The sequence below is a fragment of the Malania oleifera genome, chromosome 13 (genome assembly GCF_029873635.1).
Source record: "Malania oleifera isolate guangnan ecotype guangnan chromosome 13, ASM2987363v1, whole genome shotgun sequence".
Classification (NCBI taxonomy): domain Eukaryota; kingdom Viridiplantae; phylum Streptophyta; class Magnoliopsida; order Santalales; family Ximeniaceae; genus Malania; species Malania oleifera.
The window spans coordinates 41,660,332-41,680,504 of record NC_080429.1 but is presented as its reverse complement, the minus strand read 5'-3'; the positions used below and the strand labels follow the sequence as shown (position 1 = coordinate 41,680,504).

The 20,173-nt window shown below is 36.6% G+C and overlaps 1 non-coding gene across 1 annotated transcript; it reads left to right on the top strand.

Annotated features, from left to right (window-relative positions):
• Nucleotides 1-19,854: 19,854 nt before the first annotated feature.
• TRNAR-UCG (transfer RNA arginine (anticodon UCG)) lies at nucleotides 19,855-19,928 on the top strand. Its single transcript has one exon. It is a non-coding gene; the product is annotated as a tRNA-Arg (tRNA).
• The last annotated feature ends 245 nt before the right edge of the window (nucleotides 19,929-20,173 follow it).

The following is a 20,173-nucleotide window of genomic DNA, read 5'->3' as shown; positions in this document are numbered from 1 at the left end:
AATCTATAATGACACCATCAGTGGCTCACAACTAGTCAACTAGGTGTCTTATCCCTGTTTAGATAAAATATAATCAATGTAAAAATAGAAGTATAGAACCCTGTTTACATAAAATCTAATAAATGTAAAAATAAAATCATCTGCATACCAAAACAATCTAGAAAATCTTCATAAAAAAATATAATCACAGACCAAACATGAAATTTAAAGGTCTGTAGTATCTACTTGGATTTGAGTTCAAGAGTACAAAGTTAGTAATATTATATTACAGACCAATGTAAATAGTTGTGCAAAATAAAAATAAAAAACAAACATAATGTTTCTAAAAAATTAAAATAAAAAACTAGGACTTCAATGCTTCATACATCAGCTGACAAGTGACGGCTACAATTTCATGGCTTCTTGTATTAGAAACTCCCACTTTTCAGCTTCTTACATTGCAAAATACAAAGCACAATTTCTCTACTTATTTCACCTGTAAGTCTGCAACAAACCAAAATAATGATAATTGATAGCATGTAATTTATATGACAAAACACTAAAGCATAATCTCAATCTGAAAGTATGAAACCAACCCTTTGTCTTTCTTTGTTTGTCTTATTCACCAATTGTGGACTCCAATGCAACCTTTGACAACTCTAAAAAATTGTATAAAAGCACTTGTAAGTTGTAATAATTAATCATTCAATGAACAACTGAAAATTTTTGACAATATATAAATATAATATTACCTTTTTCTAGATTTTCAAGGTCATCTATGTCTTCTTCAACCTTAATTGGAGTATGTGAACCCCGAATCCAATCTTGTGTACAGATAAGAGCTTGAACAATTTTAGGAGTCAAAGAACTCCTAAAGGCATCGAGAACACGCCCCCCTGTGCTAAAAGCAGACTCTGAAGCAACTGTAGAGATGGGAACTGCTAAAACATCACGAACCATATGTGAAAGGACGGGAAACCTTTGACTATTTAACCTCCACCACTCCAAAATATCAAAACCCTCCACGTCCTCTTCACAATCCTCCCCCAAATACCTATCCAACTCTGATTTATTATCTCCACCTCCAATTTGAGTCTTGTACTTTTGATACAAAACTTTGAACTTTCGTTCTACTGCTTCACTTTGACCAGTGGAGGCTGTGGAGCAAGTCGAGCTTGAAGTTTCACTTCTGTTTGATTCTTCATTTTTAGATTATGACAACTTTTTATACTCAGCAAACAATTCCATTGTTGTATCCTGTACCTTTTTCCCCACTAATAAACCTTTGTCGCCTTCATACATAGTAGAAAGAGCATATTGCACAAATCCCAACTTACGTCTAGGGTCAAGAACAGATGCAACAAAAATCAACATATTCATTTTGTCAATGTTTCCCCAGTACTTGTTGTATTTATCCTTCATTTTCATGCTCATTAAACTCAACTCTAGGTCATCACTATTTTCCCACTCTTTTAGAAGACAATCAATCCCAATAATTTCATCAAAAAAGGTATTACTTGTAACATACGAAGAACCTGAAACTCGTATAGTGAGTTCATAGAAGTGTTCCAAAAACATTACAAATTTTCTAACTTGTTCCCAATCAAAACTACTTGGTATGCCATTCCTAGTCTCAAGCTCAATTCTAAATGAAGGATCTTCATCCCTAAACCTTTCAAAAGCCATTTCACATCTTTGAGCCGTGTCTAGCATCAAATAAGTAGAATTCCATCGAGTGCTAACATCTAGGCATAACATCTTTTTGCATTCTACTTTTTCTACTTCTGCGCAACGCTTGAAATTTTTCAACCTAGTAGGTGAATGCCTAACATATCTGACTGCGTCTCTAACACGAGCAACTGAATCCCCCATTTCTTTCAAACCATCTTGCACAACTAGGTTAATTATATGTGCAATGCACCTCATGTGCAAGAATTTGCCTCCACAAATGTCTTTTCTCCAATTTGAAACTTTTCTTTTTATGTAGACAATTGCAACGTCATTTGAACTTGCATTATCTACAGTCATTGTAAACACATTATCAACTCCCCAGTCAAGCAAACACCTCTCAATGGCCATACCTATCTCTTCACCTTTATGACTATAAATTGGACAAAAGTTAAGGATCTTTTTGTTCAATTTCCAATCATTATCTACAAAGTGTGCAGTCAAACACATATAATTGACCTTTTGCAAAGAAGTCCATGTATCAGTTGTGAAACTAACCCTTTGAGAGGAGGTTTTCAAAAACTTTTTCAACTTTAACCTCTCTTCCATGTAAAGGTCATAACAATCCCTAGAAATTGTCCATCTTGATGGAATTCGAAAACGAGGGCATGCAACTTTCATAAGATGTTTGAATCCCATATTCTCTACAAATTTAAAAGGCAATTCATCAACAGTAAGCATGTAAGATAATGCCTTTCGAATTGCCTCTTGGTCAAATTTCCAATTTGTAAGAGTTGTCTCTGAGCCCTCTGCATTTTTTAAGGCTGGTTGATAATTTAATTGTGTCTGTTTTGTTTCTTCAACATGTGGATTTTGTGCACATCTAACCATATGATATCTAAGTGTGCCCGTACCATTCTTTTTAGGATCAGCACAGTAATCAGTATGACAATAATGACACTTACCCTTAATTTCACCAGACTCCGTCACAAATTTAGTGAAGTGATCCCACACTTCAGATCTTGGTCTTATTCTCTTCCTAACTTTTTCATTTGATTGAGTAGGAGGATTAGTAGCACTCTCACTTGTCATACTGGGATTTGAAGGCTGATGTTGGGAATTAGCTTGCGTCATTATTGCATCTTCCAAGTTTGGCACCTCCACCTCTATAGGCAAGTCATTGCTCATTTTCCCTTTAATATCTGGAAAAAAAAAAAAAGAATGGTAAAGTCCATCATAGAAAAGTACTAATCCAATTTTTTTTTAAAAATACTCTAATCAGTAATCACAACATAAAGCTTTCTTACCTTAAAAACTTTTACATATTACAATATGCTTACCTATTGCATTCATATTCATAACTTAGCAAGTGGCAATTATATGCAAAAAACTCAAAAAATGTGGTTCTGGGTTTCAATTATTAAAAATGCATGCAATGAGCACGCGTTGATCATCCCACTGAAATTTAATCGATGCATTTGTTGTGAATAACATTTTAATGAATTTGCATCATTTATTTCTGGCTAAAAGATAATAAAATTACAATACAACGTCTTTCCACAAAATAAAATGGAAGCAGACACTTGATAATGTTTCAATGAAATATGTTCTCATTGAACTTTTAAGATTTAAAATTTTTAAGCACTAAATAATGCATTCCAATAAAACTAACCAATAACTAGGATAAATTTTTTTCAGATTTTACCTAATTTTCACGGCTCTAAGGTGGTGTTTGGGAGCATCCATTAAATATTTTGAAGCTGAATGCCTGAATTCATTAATAAACACAAAACCAAATTTCTTGAATAATCTGAAGGTCCTAACTATTTACACTAAAACTGAAATACTCATCCTAAATGCAAAATCAACTTCAAAGACAAATCACATTTTCCATTCTAAACCTTCTAATAATTTCTACTGGAAATTAAAAATGAAGCAGCAAATATGTTGATAAATACAAACCCAAAAAATGCACATAAATATAATAATAAAAGTGGAAGAAGAAGAAGAAGAAGAGGAGGAGCCGAGGAGGAGGAGGTCCAGGAGGAGGAGGAGGAGAGGAAGAGTTACTGACTTACTGCCACTGGGGTTCGGCTTTGCACGGCGAGGTGGCGGGCCGGTGGGCGGTGGCTGCGGCTTTGCACGACGAGATGCTGTCACGCTGAGGAGTGACTTTGAGGACCGAGACGGGAGGCTTCAAACGTGGAGAGGCAGCTAGGCAGGAGAGGAGAGCTACGGCCTGCGGGGCAGATCAGCACTCGGCAGAGTCGGGCAGACCACAGAGAAACTAAGGAACAGAGCTTCGCGATGATAAACCCTAACTCAGTAACTCTAACTCTCTAAGTCTCTAATCCCCAAATCCCCGATTCCCCACTGTGAGTGTGAGTCTGTGTGTGTATCTGTGGAGTGTGATGGATCACGGAGTGAAATGAGCGAACTCAGCGAAGGCCGCCAGGCCGGAGGCCTGGAAGGCACCGCACGGCCCGCACGGCGCACGAAGCCTTTTCCCACCAGGCCCAGGCCCCAAACCCCAAGCGGGCCAAGCCCGAGTCGCCTGCCCACCCCGCCGGCCCGCCCCACCTTATTATTAATATATAATAAAGTATATTAAAATTTCGGTTAATCGGTTAACCGATGTTTTTTAAACCGTTAACCGAACCGAACCCGATTAACCGAGATTTCATACAATTTTAACCGAACCGACCGAACTGACTTTTTGACCCGAACCGAACCGGTTAATTTCGGCCGGTTAATTCGGTTAATTCGGTTTTAACCGAATTATGCTCACCCCTAGTCAAAATACTAAAAACTAGTAGAATTGCACAAGAAATATAAATATAAATAGAGGAATAGCAGAATTTCACAAGCAATAGAACTAAACACAATAAAATAGCATTATTCCATCACCTTGAAAATACTACAATTAAATACAATGCGAAACATGAAATAAAATATGTTTTTCCTAATTCCAAATGGAAATAGCACTAAAGCATAACAAAAGAAATGTAAAGAAATAATAGTCAATCGAGATAGTAATTTGCATTCTAAATTAAAATAGCGCCAAACATATCAAATTTGCACAAAACACTAAACAATAATATGCATATATGAATGCTTCAAGCAATATAATACATTAATACCAAAAAAAAGCGGCATCCACTATAAGACCCTTGAAGCATCACCTATATAATATCAAGAACCAAGTCAAAGTCTGCGTGGTTTCACCCTTAACAAGTGCATACGCAAAAGGAACATATTGTTAATTGCATTAGATCCTACTTGTAGGCAACAATTTACCACTATAAGACCCTTTTTAATGATAATTATCAATCCCTATAACAAGCTCATACATGACCTTAGACTCCTACTTGCAAGCAATAAACAAATAATTGAGACCAACAAATAAGGAATTTCTTAAAATTTTAACTTTAAATTTATTGTGTGAATTTAATTAAAATATAACATAAAATATGTAATATTAACTTTATCTAAGCTTATGAAAATTTAAATTTAGGACCCAAACACATGGCATAAAATGATTTATCTATATACGTTTGATGATATAAACTCCAAAAATTGATAAAAATCCAGAAATTGACAAATGCACAGATACAAAGAAAGAGAAGCTTACAAAGAAGAGCAACGAACTCCAACAACTTACTGGCGGTGGCTTGCGGCTCACAGGCACTGGTTTGTGGCGGAGGGAAGTTAGGCGACAACTTGTGATGGAGGGGAATCGGGCGATGACCTCTGGAGACTCGCAGATGGTCTTTTGTGGTAGAGGGGAACCAAGTGACAGCCTACGGCAACTCGCAGGTTGTGGCTTGCTTCCGAGAGCAGCGGGAGACTAGGAGAGAGGATCGTGGGAGTAGGAGGGGAAAAGGAGTTGGAGCAGAAGGGAAAGCATGGGAAAGCGGTGGCTTGCGGCCGAGAGCAACGGGAGACTGGGAGAGAGGATCGCGGGAGCAGGAGGGGAAGAGAAGGAGCTGGAGCTGGAGGGAAAGCATGGGAAAGCGGTGGCTTGCAGCTGAGAGCAGCAGGAGACTGGGAGCTAGAGAGGTTCGCGAGAGCAGGCGGAGGGGTAGAGGCCAGCTGGAGAAGGAGGGGAAAGCGTGGGAAAATATCCCGCGGAAAGGAATTAGGGTTTTTGGGCATTAGTGACGGTTTCAAAAGCGTCACTACTACTCTCCGTCTATTTTTTTCTTCTTACTTGAAGCATCACCTATATAATATCAAGAACCAAGTCAAAGTCTGCGTGGTTTCACCCTTAACAAGTGCATACACAAAAGGAACATATTGTTAATTGCATTAAATCCTACTTGTAGGCAACAATTTACCACTATAAGACCCTTTTTAATGATAATTATCAATCCCTATAACAAGCTCATACAAGACCTTAGACTCCTACTTGCAAGCAATAAACAAATAATTGAGACCAACAAATAATGAATTTCTTAAAATTTTAACTTTAAATTTATTGGGTGAATTTAATTAAAATATAACATAAAATATGTAATATTAACTTTATCTAAGCTTATGAAAATTTAAATTTAGAACCCAAACACATGGCATAAAATGATTTATCTATATACGTTTGATGATATAAACTCCAAAAATTGATAAAAATCCAGAAATTGACAAATGCACAGATACGAAGAAAAAGAAGCTTACAAAGAAGAGCAACGAACTCCAACAACTTATTGGCGGTGGCTTGGAGCTCACAGGCACTGGTTTGCGGCGGAGGGAAGTTAGGCGACAACTTGTGATGGAGGGGAATCGGGCGATGACCTTTGGAGACTCGCAGATGGTCTCTTGTGGTAGAGGGATATCGAGTGATAGCCTACGGCAACTCGCAGGCTGTGGCTTGCTTCCGAGAGCAGCGGGAGACTGGGAGAGAGGATCGTGGGAGTAGGAGGGGAAGAGGAGGAGTTGGAGCAGAAGGGAAAGCGTGGGAAAGCAGTGGCTTGCGGCCAAGAGCAACGGGAGACTGGGAGAAAGGATCGCGGGAGCAGGAGGGGAAAAGAAGGAGCTGGAGCTGGAGGGAAAGTGTGGGAAAGCGGTGGCTTGCAGCTGAGAGCAGCGGGAGACTGGGAGCTAGAGAGGTTCGCGGGAGCAGGCGGAGGGGAAGAGGCCAGCTAGAGAAGGAGGGGAAAGCGTGGGAAAATATCCCGCGGAAAGGAATTAGGGTTTTTGGGCATTAGTGACAGTTTCAAAACCGTCACTACTACTCTCCGTCTATTTTTTTTATAAATAACATAGCATTAGTTACGGTCCACAATTCGTCACTAATAATGGCCTAGTAGTGATGAATATAGAAATTCGTCACTAATAAGGGACCAAATGATGAATTTATAAATTCGTCGCTAATATTTTGAACTTAAATTTTTTATTTTTTTTTTTTAAAAAGGAAGTATTGGTGACGAATCTAAAAATTTTTTATTATTGGTCCCTTATTAGTGACGAATCTAAAAATTTTTCATTATTGGTCCCTTATTAGTGACGAATTTACAACATCATCACTAATACTCTGAATTGAAATTTTTTTTATTTGTTTTAAAAGAAGGAATTATTAGTGACAGTTCTCAAATCCGTCACTAATAAGGGACAAATAGTGACAAATTCATAAATTCGCCACTAATACTCTGAACTTAAAAGTTTTAATTTTTTTAAAACAGGAAGCATTAGTGACGGTTGTCCATCCATCACTAATAAGAGGATATTAGTGACAAATTTGTTAGTGACGGATCTCCCAATCCGTTACTAATATCCTTAACTAAATTTTTTTTATATTTTTTAAATAAAAAATACTAGTAGTGATGGTTTCAAAACTATCACTAATATCCTCTTATTAGTGATGGATCTCCCAATCCGTCACTAATACCCTTAACTTAATTTTTTTTATATTTTTTAAATAAAAAACACTAGTAGTGACGGTTTCAAAACCGTCATTAATAAGTGACTTTTAGTGGTGAATTTAATCCGTCACTATTACCATAAAATCATCGCTAATATTTTCCTAAAAAAAATTTCGTGCGAAAAGTGTTTACCGCGCAGTTTTTAGTGACAAAAGTATTAGTGACAGTTCTTAAAAACCATGACTAATACAACACTATTAGTGATGGTTTTAAAACCGTCACTAATACTTTCGTCACTAAAAGCTTGTTTTTTTGTAGTGAATGTCATATGTTGTGAATGAACTCGGAATTGCATAGTGAAAATTAAACGCGCAACTAATTAAGTACAAATATGGTACACACACATGCAGTATATTTGAAAGTAAGAACAACAATGCAAATATTTACGTAGTTCGGCAATGCCTACATCTACAGGAGCAATCGGCAAAATTTACTATGTAAGTGTCAAAAAATATACAATACAATCATTCTTACAATGATCTTCCACTCTTAGAATATACTCAGAATGGTATATTTATAAACACTTTGGAGGTTTCCCTCCAAACACCCAACCAACTTAACGTTCACATTCAAATTTTGAAAATATGCACTGAGTTCCCTAGCCAAATCATCGATTGATTGGGCCAAATTGTCGATGGTTTCAAACAGAATGTAAATTATCTGAATTATAGAGCCAAACCATCCATTGATTTAGCCAAACTGTCAACTGTTTCCCTACTACTCCTCAGCACATGTGATTTTCCACTATGTCTTCTTCCTTGTTTATGTAATCCATCAAGTATATGAGTCACAAAAACACAACAATCTCCACTTTGGCGAGTCTACACCCCATAGGAGAACTTGAAAACATAGCTCGTTGCTCCACCTTGACCATGGAACATTAGGTTGGGTTCGTCTCCCTTCTAGCACTTAAGGACATGAAGTAAGTCCAAGCAATGCTTGAACTTTTCATTAGTAACCGATTTTGTCAAAATGTCCGTTGCATTTTCAAATGTGCGAACCTTATACAGTACAAGTTCACCTGAAGTAATCAATTCCCAGACCCCATGGAACCTTACATCAATATGCTTGGTTCTGGCATGGTACACTTGATTCTTCGCCAAGTAAATAGCGCTTTGACTGTCACAACGTAGCATAACCCCACTTTGTTGTATACCCAACTCTTTGACCAAACCGATAAATCATAAGGCTTCCTTTAAGGCTTCGGCAACTACCATGTATTCTGATTCAGTTGTAGACTGTTGACTTTTTTAGCCTGTAACCTATTTTGATTATAACAAATCACAATATTTTATCCGTATGCTAAGTGTATGAATAGGTTTACTTTTCTTAACACAAATGACAGATGAGATATGGAAGATGAGAAGCACTTAAATGAGCACATCATTTGGCGCAATCCATGATATTACAAAGGAACAGAACATGAAGTTCTTTTGTTTTTCTTTCAAGTTGTATTGTAATTATAATAAGTCTTTTTGTGGTCTGTAATAATCTGCATATCATGCATGATAGGGTTTAAATGCTCAAGACCATAATTTGACCATATAAAATCACAAGACCTTAGGGATCACCCTTTGGTCGACCGACACCAGATTTTTGGGATTAATTAAAAGCATAGACCTTAAATCAACCCTAGGTCCCTGCACATCACTTTGATAAATCCCCTCAATCTTAAAGATTAGAAATTATGCAAACAAGTGAAAACCATACTTAAAAATAGGACCCATTTCTTAAAGCTTAAAAGGATTTCAAGCGACCGAACCTTGTGCATTGAAAATGTCTCGGTCGACCGAATGGGTGAAAAGTCAAAATAGTTGACTTGGCCTGAGCAATCGAACCGAAATTGAACTAAACTTTCACGGTCTACTGAACCATGAATACTAACTTTTTCACCTTCCTCGGGCGACCGAACCTCGAGTGCTCAGAAAATCTCCTTGGCCCAGCCACCCAAACCTTCACTAAAGCACCTGAAGTCAGAAAGTAATTTTTTATAAATGTGTCTATTCAGGCGACCAACCCTAAGGGTCAGGCGACTGAATCTCTCAAGTTGCCATATTTTTAACAGCGGTAATTGGCTTTAAATAGGGGTTAATTATTAATTAAACTTTTTAGATATTCCCTCCATGTCCCCAACGGTCTAAAATTAAGGGAATTCTATATATACCCCTCATTTGTCCAGATTAGCATAAGATTAGCAAATAGGTTAGCAAAAATTCTCTCTAATTTTTTCTTGAACTCCCATTGCATATACTTCATATTTTCAAGCCTATATTTCATACTCTCATATATTCTTACTTGAAAAATATTTTCAAAACCAGAGAGTATTATTTGCGTACTCCTTTCTTGCAAACTAATTGCAAGTTAGAGGGAGTTTGTTTTTCACTTGTAGTGTGCTTCATACGTTATCTTAAAGCTAGTATACTCTCTTATTCATTATGGTTGAAATTATTTTTAGAGAGTTAGCTTGAGTTAATCCCAAATTATTTCATTGATAAATATTATCGTGGGATAACTCTTTTCAACTTGAGGATCTTTGCATCTTTGTTGTAAGATTCAAAGGCTAGATTTTGTGCTTATTGCAAAATATTTTTGAGAAACTAATCTTGACTATCTCTTGATTTTATTAATGAAAAATATTATTGAGGTATTTGCTTAAGGTTATTTAGATTATATGATTGCTTACATTGTGAATACATATTCTAGAATCAAAGACCTTACTCACTCACACATATACTTTGATACATATCTTGTTGTGAGTAGATACACTGTTTAGAACAAATCTCACTTGAGCATTAATTCTCTATTATACGTGAGTGCATTGTTTACTATGTTAAATTGTAGTACATATCTTCTTGTGTAGAAGCATTTTGAATTATATGTAATTTTATATTCATTGTTGTAATTCAGGCATGGCCTAACGTGGGTCTTCTCCGCCCTGTTAAGGAGAGGTTGTAAAGGTTGAGGTCAGCCTTGGTAATTTGACCTAGTATTGTATTCGGTGCCGCTCCACCCGTTAAGTGAGCATTAGTGGAATCCTCGGGCTTACGAGCTGAGACGGGGATGTGGGAAGTATTGGCCGAAATCCGATAACATACCGTGTGTGCACTTTATATTTTTGCAATTTATTTACTGCACATATATGTTATTTTCAATAGACTGTGAATGTTGCGCATGATTTAATTCCGCACATTATTTTTATTTGTGCATTTGGGATTGCATAGACAGATCCTAGGTTGTGAAATATTACTATTTATATAAATTGACCTAGGAAAGTTTAAAATTCTAATTCATCCCCCCCCCCCCTCCTCTTAAGAATACACCAATTCCAACATAGACAATGTCACCAAGGATTGTACCATGGACCTCCAACATATAAGTCCTCCAATAAGGGCAAAGAAATAACCTGTTGTAGACCTTCTATCATCCATATCCCAAGCATAATCAACATCAACAAACCTTACAACTGATGGATTATCCTATTACTTGTCGAACATGATGTTATAACTAGAAGTACTCCGTAAGTATTTGAAAATCCATTTGGCGGCTTTCCAGTGTTATCTACCCGGATTAGAGAGAAACTTACTCACCACACTCACTACATGTGCCAAGTCTGGTCTTGTACACACCATGGCGTACATTAAACTCCCTATAGTGCTAGCATAGGAGACCTTTGAAATGTCCCAAATATCATCATCCGTACTTGGGCATTCAGCAGTAGACAATTTAAAGTAACTTGCTAGAGGTGTACATACCAGTTTAGCATTAGCCATGTTGAACCTTTCCAACACCTTCTCCATATAACCACCCTGAGATAACCACAACCTTCTTGTAGTTTGTCCCAGCAAATCTCCATCCCAAGTATCTTCTTGGATGGACCAAGATCCTTTATGTCAAACTTTTTATGCAACAGATCCTTTAACTAGTTTTCCTCACTTAAATCCTTCGCACCTATTAACATATCATCGACATACAACAATAAGAAAGTAAGATAACCATCATTAAGCTTATTCACATATACACAGTAGTCATACTTACATATTCTGTAGCCTATCCTGATCATATAGGAATCAAATCTTTTGTACCATTGCCTTGGAGACTATTTCAGACTGTAAAGAGACTTCTTCAACTTGCAAACTAAGTGTTCTTGCCCTTGTTTATTGAATCACTCTGGCTGTACCATATAAATATGTTCCTCCAAGTCACCATGGAGAAATGTTGCCTTCACATCCATTTGTTTCAAATGCATATCATAATGCGCTACTAACCCCAACATTACCTTGATTGAAGTGTGTCGAACCATAGGTGAAAAGATTTCATCATAATATATTCCTTTTTTCTGTGAGTCCCCCTTTGCCACTAACCGTGCCTTCAATTTCTCTCATTTCTTTTCTAAAATTGCTTCCTTCTTCATATATCCATTTTCAATCTATCACCCTCTTCCTATTCGGAAGCTCCACCAACTCCTAAGTTTGATTCTTATGCAACGATTCCATTTCCTCAATCATAGCACCTATTCACCTGTCTTTCTCTTGGTCGTGCACTACCTCTTGAAAAGAAGTTGGATCATTGCAACTGGTAATGAAAGCATAAGATAATAACTCTTCAAACACATACCTTGGCGAGGGTCTGATATTGCGTCTGGATTTTCGTATAAGAATATTGTCGGTTTGTTGGTTTCCCAAGCTAGAACTCCCTGCAACTAGAGGGCCGAAATCACTATCGTTGCCCGAGTTTCTAACTCCACCTGCACAACATGTTCATCTCTGTTCTAGTTTTCTGGCCCCTATTTCTTTTTATCAAATTCTTGAGTAAGCTTCATCATAGCTTTCTCATCGAAAACTACATCCCTACTAATCACCACTTTGTTTGCCATTGGATCCCACAGTTTGAACCCCCTTCATACCCTTTTGATACCCTAAAGAGATGCAGCATCTGGAATTTGCGTCAAACTTCAATCTTTCCTCACTAGACATGTGAATATAGGCTGGACAACCAAATACTTTCAATCGGGAATAGTCTACTGTATTTCCCATCCATACCTCTTCTGCCACTTTCCCTTCTAGTGATGCCCTTGATGATCAGTTTACTAAGAAACAAGTAATAGTAACTGCCTCTGTACAGAAGTTCTTTGGTAGCCCTGCAATAAGCCTAAAACACCAAACTCTTTCAGCTACAGATCGGTTCATCATTTCTACCACACTATTTTGCTAAGGTGTCTGACGAACAGCGAAATGTCTCCTAATGCCCAGCTACTCACAAAACTCCATGAACCTAGAATCAGCGCACTTCATCTATTGTCGAACCTGAGGCATTTTATTCCCCTCCTAGTTTAGTTTTCCACTTCAACTTTCCACAACTTAAACTTGGCAAACATATCATACTTGTGTTGCATGAAGTATACCCAGACTTTCCATGAGTAGTTGTCAACAAAACTCACAAAGTAAATATGTCCACTTCTTGATGCTACTTTAACCGGCCCCCAAACATCATTAATGTATATAATCAAGAATATCTTCCATCTTGTGCATAGTCGATTTGAATTGTGCCATATTTTGTTTCCCAAGAACACAAAACTTGCAAAAATTCAACTTATATGTTTTCATACCTTTCCAGAGTTTCCTCTTGTGAATTTTTTTCAAACCATGTTCACCCATATAACCAAGCCGCATATGCCACAAAATGATTTCATCAATTTCAGAATTTACGGTTGCAGCTCCGCCTACAATAGTATTTACCTACAGTGTATAAATATTTACATCTAACTTTTTCCCTTTTATCATCTTCAAATTACCTTTGCACACCCTCATAATCCCACTTTCAGACTTGAAATTGAATCCATTACAATCCAAAGTGTCAAGTGAAATGATACTCTTCTATAGGTTCGGTATGTGTCTTGCATTGCTCAAGGTTCTTACAGCACCATTAAACATTTTAATTCTAACACTTCTTACGTCAATGATTTTACAAGAGACATCATTGTCCATAAGAACTGAACCTGAATTTATCAACCTGTAAGTGCTTAACCAGTCCTTATTTGGAGTCATATGGTAACAAAATGTCGAGTCTAGGATCCATGAGTCCGTGAGGTGATCCAACCCCAACGAAACTAAAAGTACATCACCATCACTGCAAACTAAATTTTCTTCTTGAACTACATTTGCTGATTTTGAAGTCACTTCATGCTTTTCAGCATTACCTTTCTTCCAATTCAGACACTCCGGTTTAATGTGCCCCTTTTTACTGCACTTATAAAATAGGATATCCTTTTTCTTCTTGGATTGAGTTCAGGATTTTTAACTTGACCCATTTCTGAATTTTCCTCTCCTATAATCATGGTTACCTTTCACCACAATTCCTTCTCCGTGTGAATTTTCATCACAAACTTTCATACTTTGATGAAACCCCAACAACGCACTTGTCACCTTTTCCAAGTTTAGGGTCTCTTTTCCCCATGTAAGAGTGGTAATTAGGTTCTTATATGTGTGATTCTCTGGTAAGGAATTCAGTAGCATCAACGTATTATCATCCTCTTCAAATTTCACATCAACTTGCATTGAATCACTTATGATTTGATTAAATGCGTTGATATGTCAATTCAAGTTTGAACCATACACCATCTTAATCTAATAAAGACATTGCTTAAGAAATAATTTGTTAGTAAGGGATTTGGACATGTACTGACTTTCAAACTTTTGCCAAAAAGCCACAGGAGAATCTTCCTCTTTGACATAATAGAGAACTTCGTCAGCCAAACACAATCGTATTGCAAAACCAGCCTTTGCCTCTAGATCTTTCCAATTAGCCTCATCTATACCTTTCGATTGAACAATACAATGCCTTCACCATCCCTTGTTGCACAAGCAAATCTTTCACTCTCCTATGCCACAAACCGAAGTTTCTGGTTCCATAAAATTTGACAATATCAAATTTAGCAAATGAAGTGCCCGACGTCATAACAACAACGCTTTGATACCAATTGTTGTGAATGAACTCAGAATTGCACAGCAGAAATTTAACACAACAACTAAGGAAGAACAAAAATGGAACACACACATGCAGTATATCTGAAAGTAAGAACAACAATGCAATGCCTACATCCACGGGAGCAATCGGCAAAGTTTCACTAAGTAAGTTTCAAAGAACATACAATTCAATCACTCTTACAATGATCTTTCACTCTTAGAATAAACCACAGAATGGCATATTTATAAACATTTCGAAGGTTTCCCTCCAAAAACCTAACCAACTTAACGTTCACATTCAAATTTTGAAAATCTGCACTAGGTTCCTAAGCCAACCCATCAACCGATTGGGACAAACCATCAACTGTTTCAGATAGAATGTAAATTGTCTGAATTCTAAAGCCAAATGGTCAACTAATTTAGTCAAACCATCGACTGTTTCCTTGCTACTCCTCAGCACATGTGATAATCCACTGTGTTTTCTTCCTTATTTATGCGATTCATCAAGTATATGAGCCACAAAAACACAACATTATACATATTATTCAAAATATCAAAAAATCGGCCTAAAAAAATACAAATTCTATCATTTAATAGTTTAGTCATTGTTATTTTATTACGGGTTTTTCGTCAAATGTAAAATAGTTAATTTGATAGTTTACTCATTGTTAGTTATTGTAACCATGCATGGTTACAATGAGGTGTTGGCTAACCGATCAAACCATGAGAAACTTACTCACCACACTCACTGCATGTGCCACGTCTGGTCTTCTACACATCATGGCATACATTAAACTCCCCATAGCGCTAGCATAGGAGACCTTTGAAATTTCCTAGATATCATCATCCATACTTGGGCATTCAGTAGTAGACAATTTAAAGTAACTTGGTAGAGGTGTACATACCAGTCACCTTCTCTACATAACCACTCTAAGATAACCACAAGCTTCCTGCAGTTCTGTCCCAGCGAATCTCCTTCCCAAGTATCTTCTTGGTTGGACCAAGATCCTTCATGTAAAACTTTTTATGCAATAGATCCTTTAACTAATTTACCTTAGTTAAATCCTTCACAGCTATTAAAATATCATTGACATACAACAATAAGAAAATAAGAGAACCATCATCAAGCTTCTTCACATATACATAGTAGTCATACTTGCATATTCTGTAGCCTATCCTGATCATATAGGAATCAAATCTTTTGTACCATTACCTTGGAGACTGTTTCGGCCCGTAAAGAGACCTCTTCAACTTGCAAACTAAGTGTTCTTTCCCTTGTTCATTGAATCACTCTGGTTGTACCATATAAATCTGTTCCTCCAAGTCACCATGGAGAAATTTTGTCTTCACATCCATTTGTTTCAAATACATATCATAATGAGCTATTAACCCCAACATTACCTTGATGGAAGTGTGTCGAACCATAGGTGAAAAGATTTCATCATAATATATTCCCTTTTTCTGTGAGTACCCCTTTGCCACTAACCATGCCTTGAATTTCTCTCATTTCTTTTCTGAAATTGCTTTCTTGTTCCTATATACCCATTTTCAACCTATCGCCCCCTTCCTATTTGGAAGCTCCACCAACTCCTAAGTTTGATTCTTATGCAGCGATTACATTTCCTCAATCATAGCACCTATCCATCTGTCTTTCTTTTGGTCGTGCACTGCCTCTTGAAATTAAGTTGGATCATTGCAACTAATAATGAAAGCAAAAGATACTAACTCCTAAAACACATACCCTGGCGGTGGTCTGATAGTGCTTCTGGATTTCCTTATAAGAATATTGTCGACTTGTTGGTTTCTTGAGCTAGAACTCCCTGCAATTGGAGGACCAAGATCATTATCATTACCCTGAGTTTCTAACTCCACCTGCATAGCATGTTCGTCTTTGCTCTAGTTTTTTGACTCCTATTTCTCTTTATCAAATTCTTGAGTAAGCTTCACCATAACTTTCCCATCGAAAACTACATCCCTACTAATCACCACTTTGTTTGTCATTGAATCCCACAGTTTGACCCCTTTAACACCTTTTTGATACCCCAAAAAGATGCAACGTCTAGAATTTGCATCAAGCTTCGATCTCTCTTCACTAGACATGTGAATATAGGTTGGACAACCAAATACCTTCAATTTGGAATAGTCTACTGTATTTCCCTTCCATACCACTTCTGCTACTTTCCCTTATAGTAATGCCTTTGATGATCTGTTTAACAAGAAACAAGTAAAACTAACTGGCTTTGCCCATAAGTTCTTTGGTAGCCTTGCATTAAGCCTAAGACACCAAGCTCTTTCAGCTACGGTTCGGTTCATCCTTTCTACCACACCATTTTTCTAAGGTGTCCGATGAATAGTGAAATGTCTTTTAATGCCCTGCTACTCCCAAAGCTCCATGAACCTAGAATCAGCATACTTCATCTATTGTTGAACCTGAGGCATTTTATTCTCCTCCCAGTTTAGTTTTCCACTTCAACTTTTCACAACTTAAACTTGGCAAACGTATCATACTTATGTTGCATGAAGTATACCCAAACTTTCCATGAGTAGTTGTCAACAGAACTCACAAAGTAAATATGTCCACTTCTTGATGCTACTTTAACCGGCCCCCAAACATCAGAATGTATATAATCAAGAATATTTTCCGTCTTGTGAATAGCTTATTTGAATTGTGCCATATTTTGTTTCCCAAGAACACAAAACTTGCAAAAATTCAGCTTATAAGTTTTCATACCTTTCAAGAGTTTCCTCTTGTAAAGTTTTTTCATACCATGTTCACCCATATGCCCAATCCATATGCCACAAAATGATTTCATCAAATTTAGAATCTACGGTTGCAACTCCACCTACAATAGTATTTACCTACAGTGTATAAATATTTCCATCTAACTTTTTCCCTTTCATCACCGTCAGATTACCTTTGCACACCTTCATAATCCCACTTTCGGACTTGAAATTGAATCCATTACATTCCAAAGTGTCAAGTGAAATGAGACTCTTCCGTATGTTCGGTATGTGTCTTGCATTGCTCAAGGTTCTTACAGCACCATCAAACATTTTAATTCTAACACTTCCTATGCCAATGATTTTATAAGAGACATCATTGTCCATAAGAATTGAACCTGAATTTACCAACCTGAAAGTGCTTAACCACTCCTTATTTGGAGTCATATGGTAAGAACATGTCGAGTCTAGGATCCATGAGTCCGTGAGGCGATCCAACCACAATGAAACTGAAAGTACATCACCATCACTGCAAACTAAATTTTCTTCTTGAACTAGATTTTTTGATGTTGAAATCCTTTCATGCTTTTCAGCATTTCTTTTCTTCCAATTCGGACACTCCGATTTAATGTGCCACCTTTTACCGCACTTATAAAATCGGATATCCTTCTTCTTCTTGGATTGCGTTCAGGATTTTTGAATCGACCCATTTATGAATTTTCCTCTCCCACAATCATGGTTACCTTTCACCACAAATCCTTCTCTGTGTGAATTTTCATTGCAGACTTTCATCCTTTGATGAAACCCCAACAACACACTTGTCCCCTCTTCCAAGTTTAGGGTCTCTTTCCCCCATGTAAGAGTGGTAATCAGGTTCTTATATGTGTGAGTCGCTAGTAAGGAATTCAGTAGCATCGATGTATTATCATTATCTTCAAATTTCACATCAACTTGCATTGAATCGCTTATGATTTGATTAAATGCGTTGATGTGTTGGTTCAAGTTTGAACCATACACCATCTTAATCTAATAAAGACGTTGCTTAAGAAATAATTTGTTTGTAAGGGATTTGGACATGTATTGGCTTTCAAACTTTTGCCAAACAGTCACAAGAGAATCTTCCTCCATGACATAATAGAGAAATTCGTGAGTTAAACACAATCGTATTTTAGAACCAGCCTTTGCCTCTATATCTTTCCAATTAGCCTCATCTATACCTTTCGATTGAACACCATACAATGCCTTCACCATCCCTTGTTGCACAAGCAAATCTTTCACTCTCCTATGCCACAAACTGAAGTTTCTAGTTCCATAAAATTTGACAACATCAAATTTAGCAGATGAAGTGCTCGATGTCATAACAACAATGCTCTGATACCAATTGTTGTGAATGAATTCGGAATTGCACAGCAGAAATTAAACGTAGCAAGTAATGAAGAACAAATATGGAATACACACACGAAGTATATCTGAAAGTAAGAACAACAACACAAAGATTTACGTAATTCGGCAATACCTACATCCACGGGAGCAATCAGCAAATTTTCACTATGTAAGTGTCAAAGAACATACAATTCAATCACTCTTACAATGATCTTTCACTCTCAAAATATACCCCAGAATGGCATATTTATAAACATTTCGGAGGTTTCCCTCCAAACACCCAACCAACTTAACGTTCACATTCAAATTTTGAAAATCTACACTAAGTTCCTGAGCCAACCCGTCAACCGATTGGGACAAACCGCCAACTGTTTCAGATAGAATGTAAATTGTCTAAATTCTTAAGCCAAATCGTCGACTAATTTAGCCAAACCATCGACTGTCTCCTTGCTGCTCCTCATCACATGTGATTTTCCACTATGTCTTCTTCCTTATTTATGCATCCATCAAGTATATGAGCCACAAAAACACAACATCATACATATTATTCAAAATATCAAAAATCGGCCTAAAAAAAATACAAATTCTATCATTTGATAGTTTAGTCATTGTTATTTTATTACGGGGTTTTTGTCAAGCGTAAAATAGTTAATTTGATAGTTTACTCATTGTTAGTAATTGTAACCATGCGTGATTACAATAAGGTGTTGGCTAACCGATCAAACCATGAGAGCCACGTATTATTGTGGTTTTTACTTCTTTTTTATCTTTTCGTTCTTTTTTCTTCTTTTTAAGTCTGTATTAATGCGGATTAAAATTCCTTTAATAAACCAAAATGAAAATACATTTATATCTCTAACCATCCATCATGCATATTACAAATTTTTTCAAAATTTTAAAGTTGCACTAAAAGTCTAAACCATTTTCAATTATTTTTATAATTATCAAAGACCCTTTATATTACAAGAAGACTATTAAATTTAACGGGATTAGTATCATGTGTGTGTGAAATACATATTTTTTTAATAAAATTATTTTTATTAGTTTGAAAAGTACACAAGCATCTCACAAGTTAATCGGCTTAAAAGGATGCATATGATATGGAGGCTTTTAATTTGAAGCTATCATTTTGTTTTTAAAAATATCATTAGCTATTAGTTTTTGTCCATTGTGTACATCTACGTTTTGGATTCTTATAGATATTTCCTTGTCCCCATCAGCAAGTAGACCGCATAGCGCAGTGGATTAGCGCGTTTGACTTCGGATCAAAAGGTCGTGGGTTCGACTCCCACTGTGGTCGCTTCCTTTTCCCTTTTTCCTTCTCATTCACGTCTCTGTTTGTGGGGCAAACATATTTTAACAAATAAATTTTACTAAACAATTTTTTTTTTGGTAAATTATTTTTTAAATTGGAGTGTAGGTAAATACGTAATTACTATTAACAATATATGTAATGTAAAAAACTAAAAATATCCCCCTGCCTAAAAATAATCTGAACCATTGTTTAAAAAAAATTAAAATTTAATTGAAATTATATTACACTTT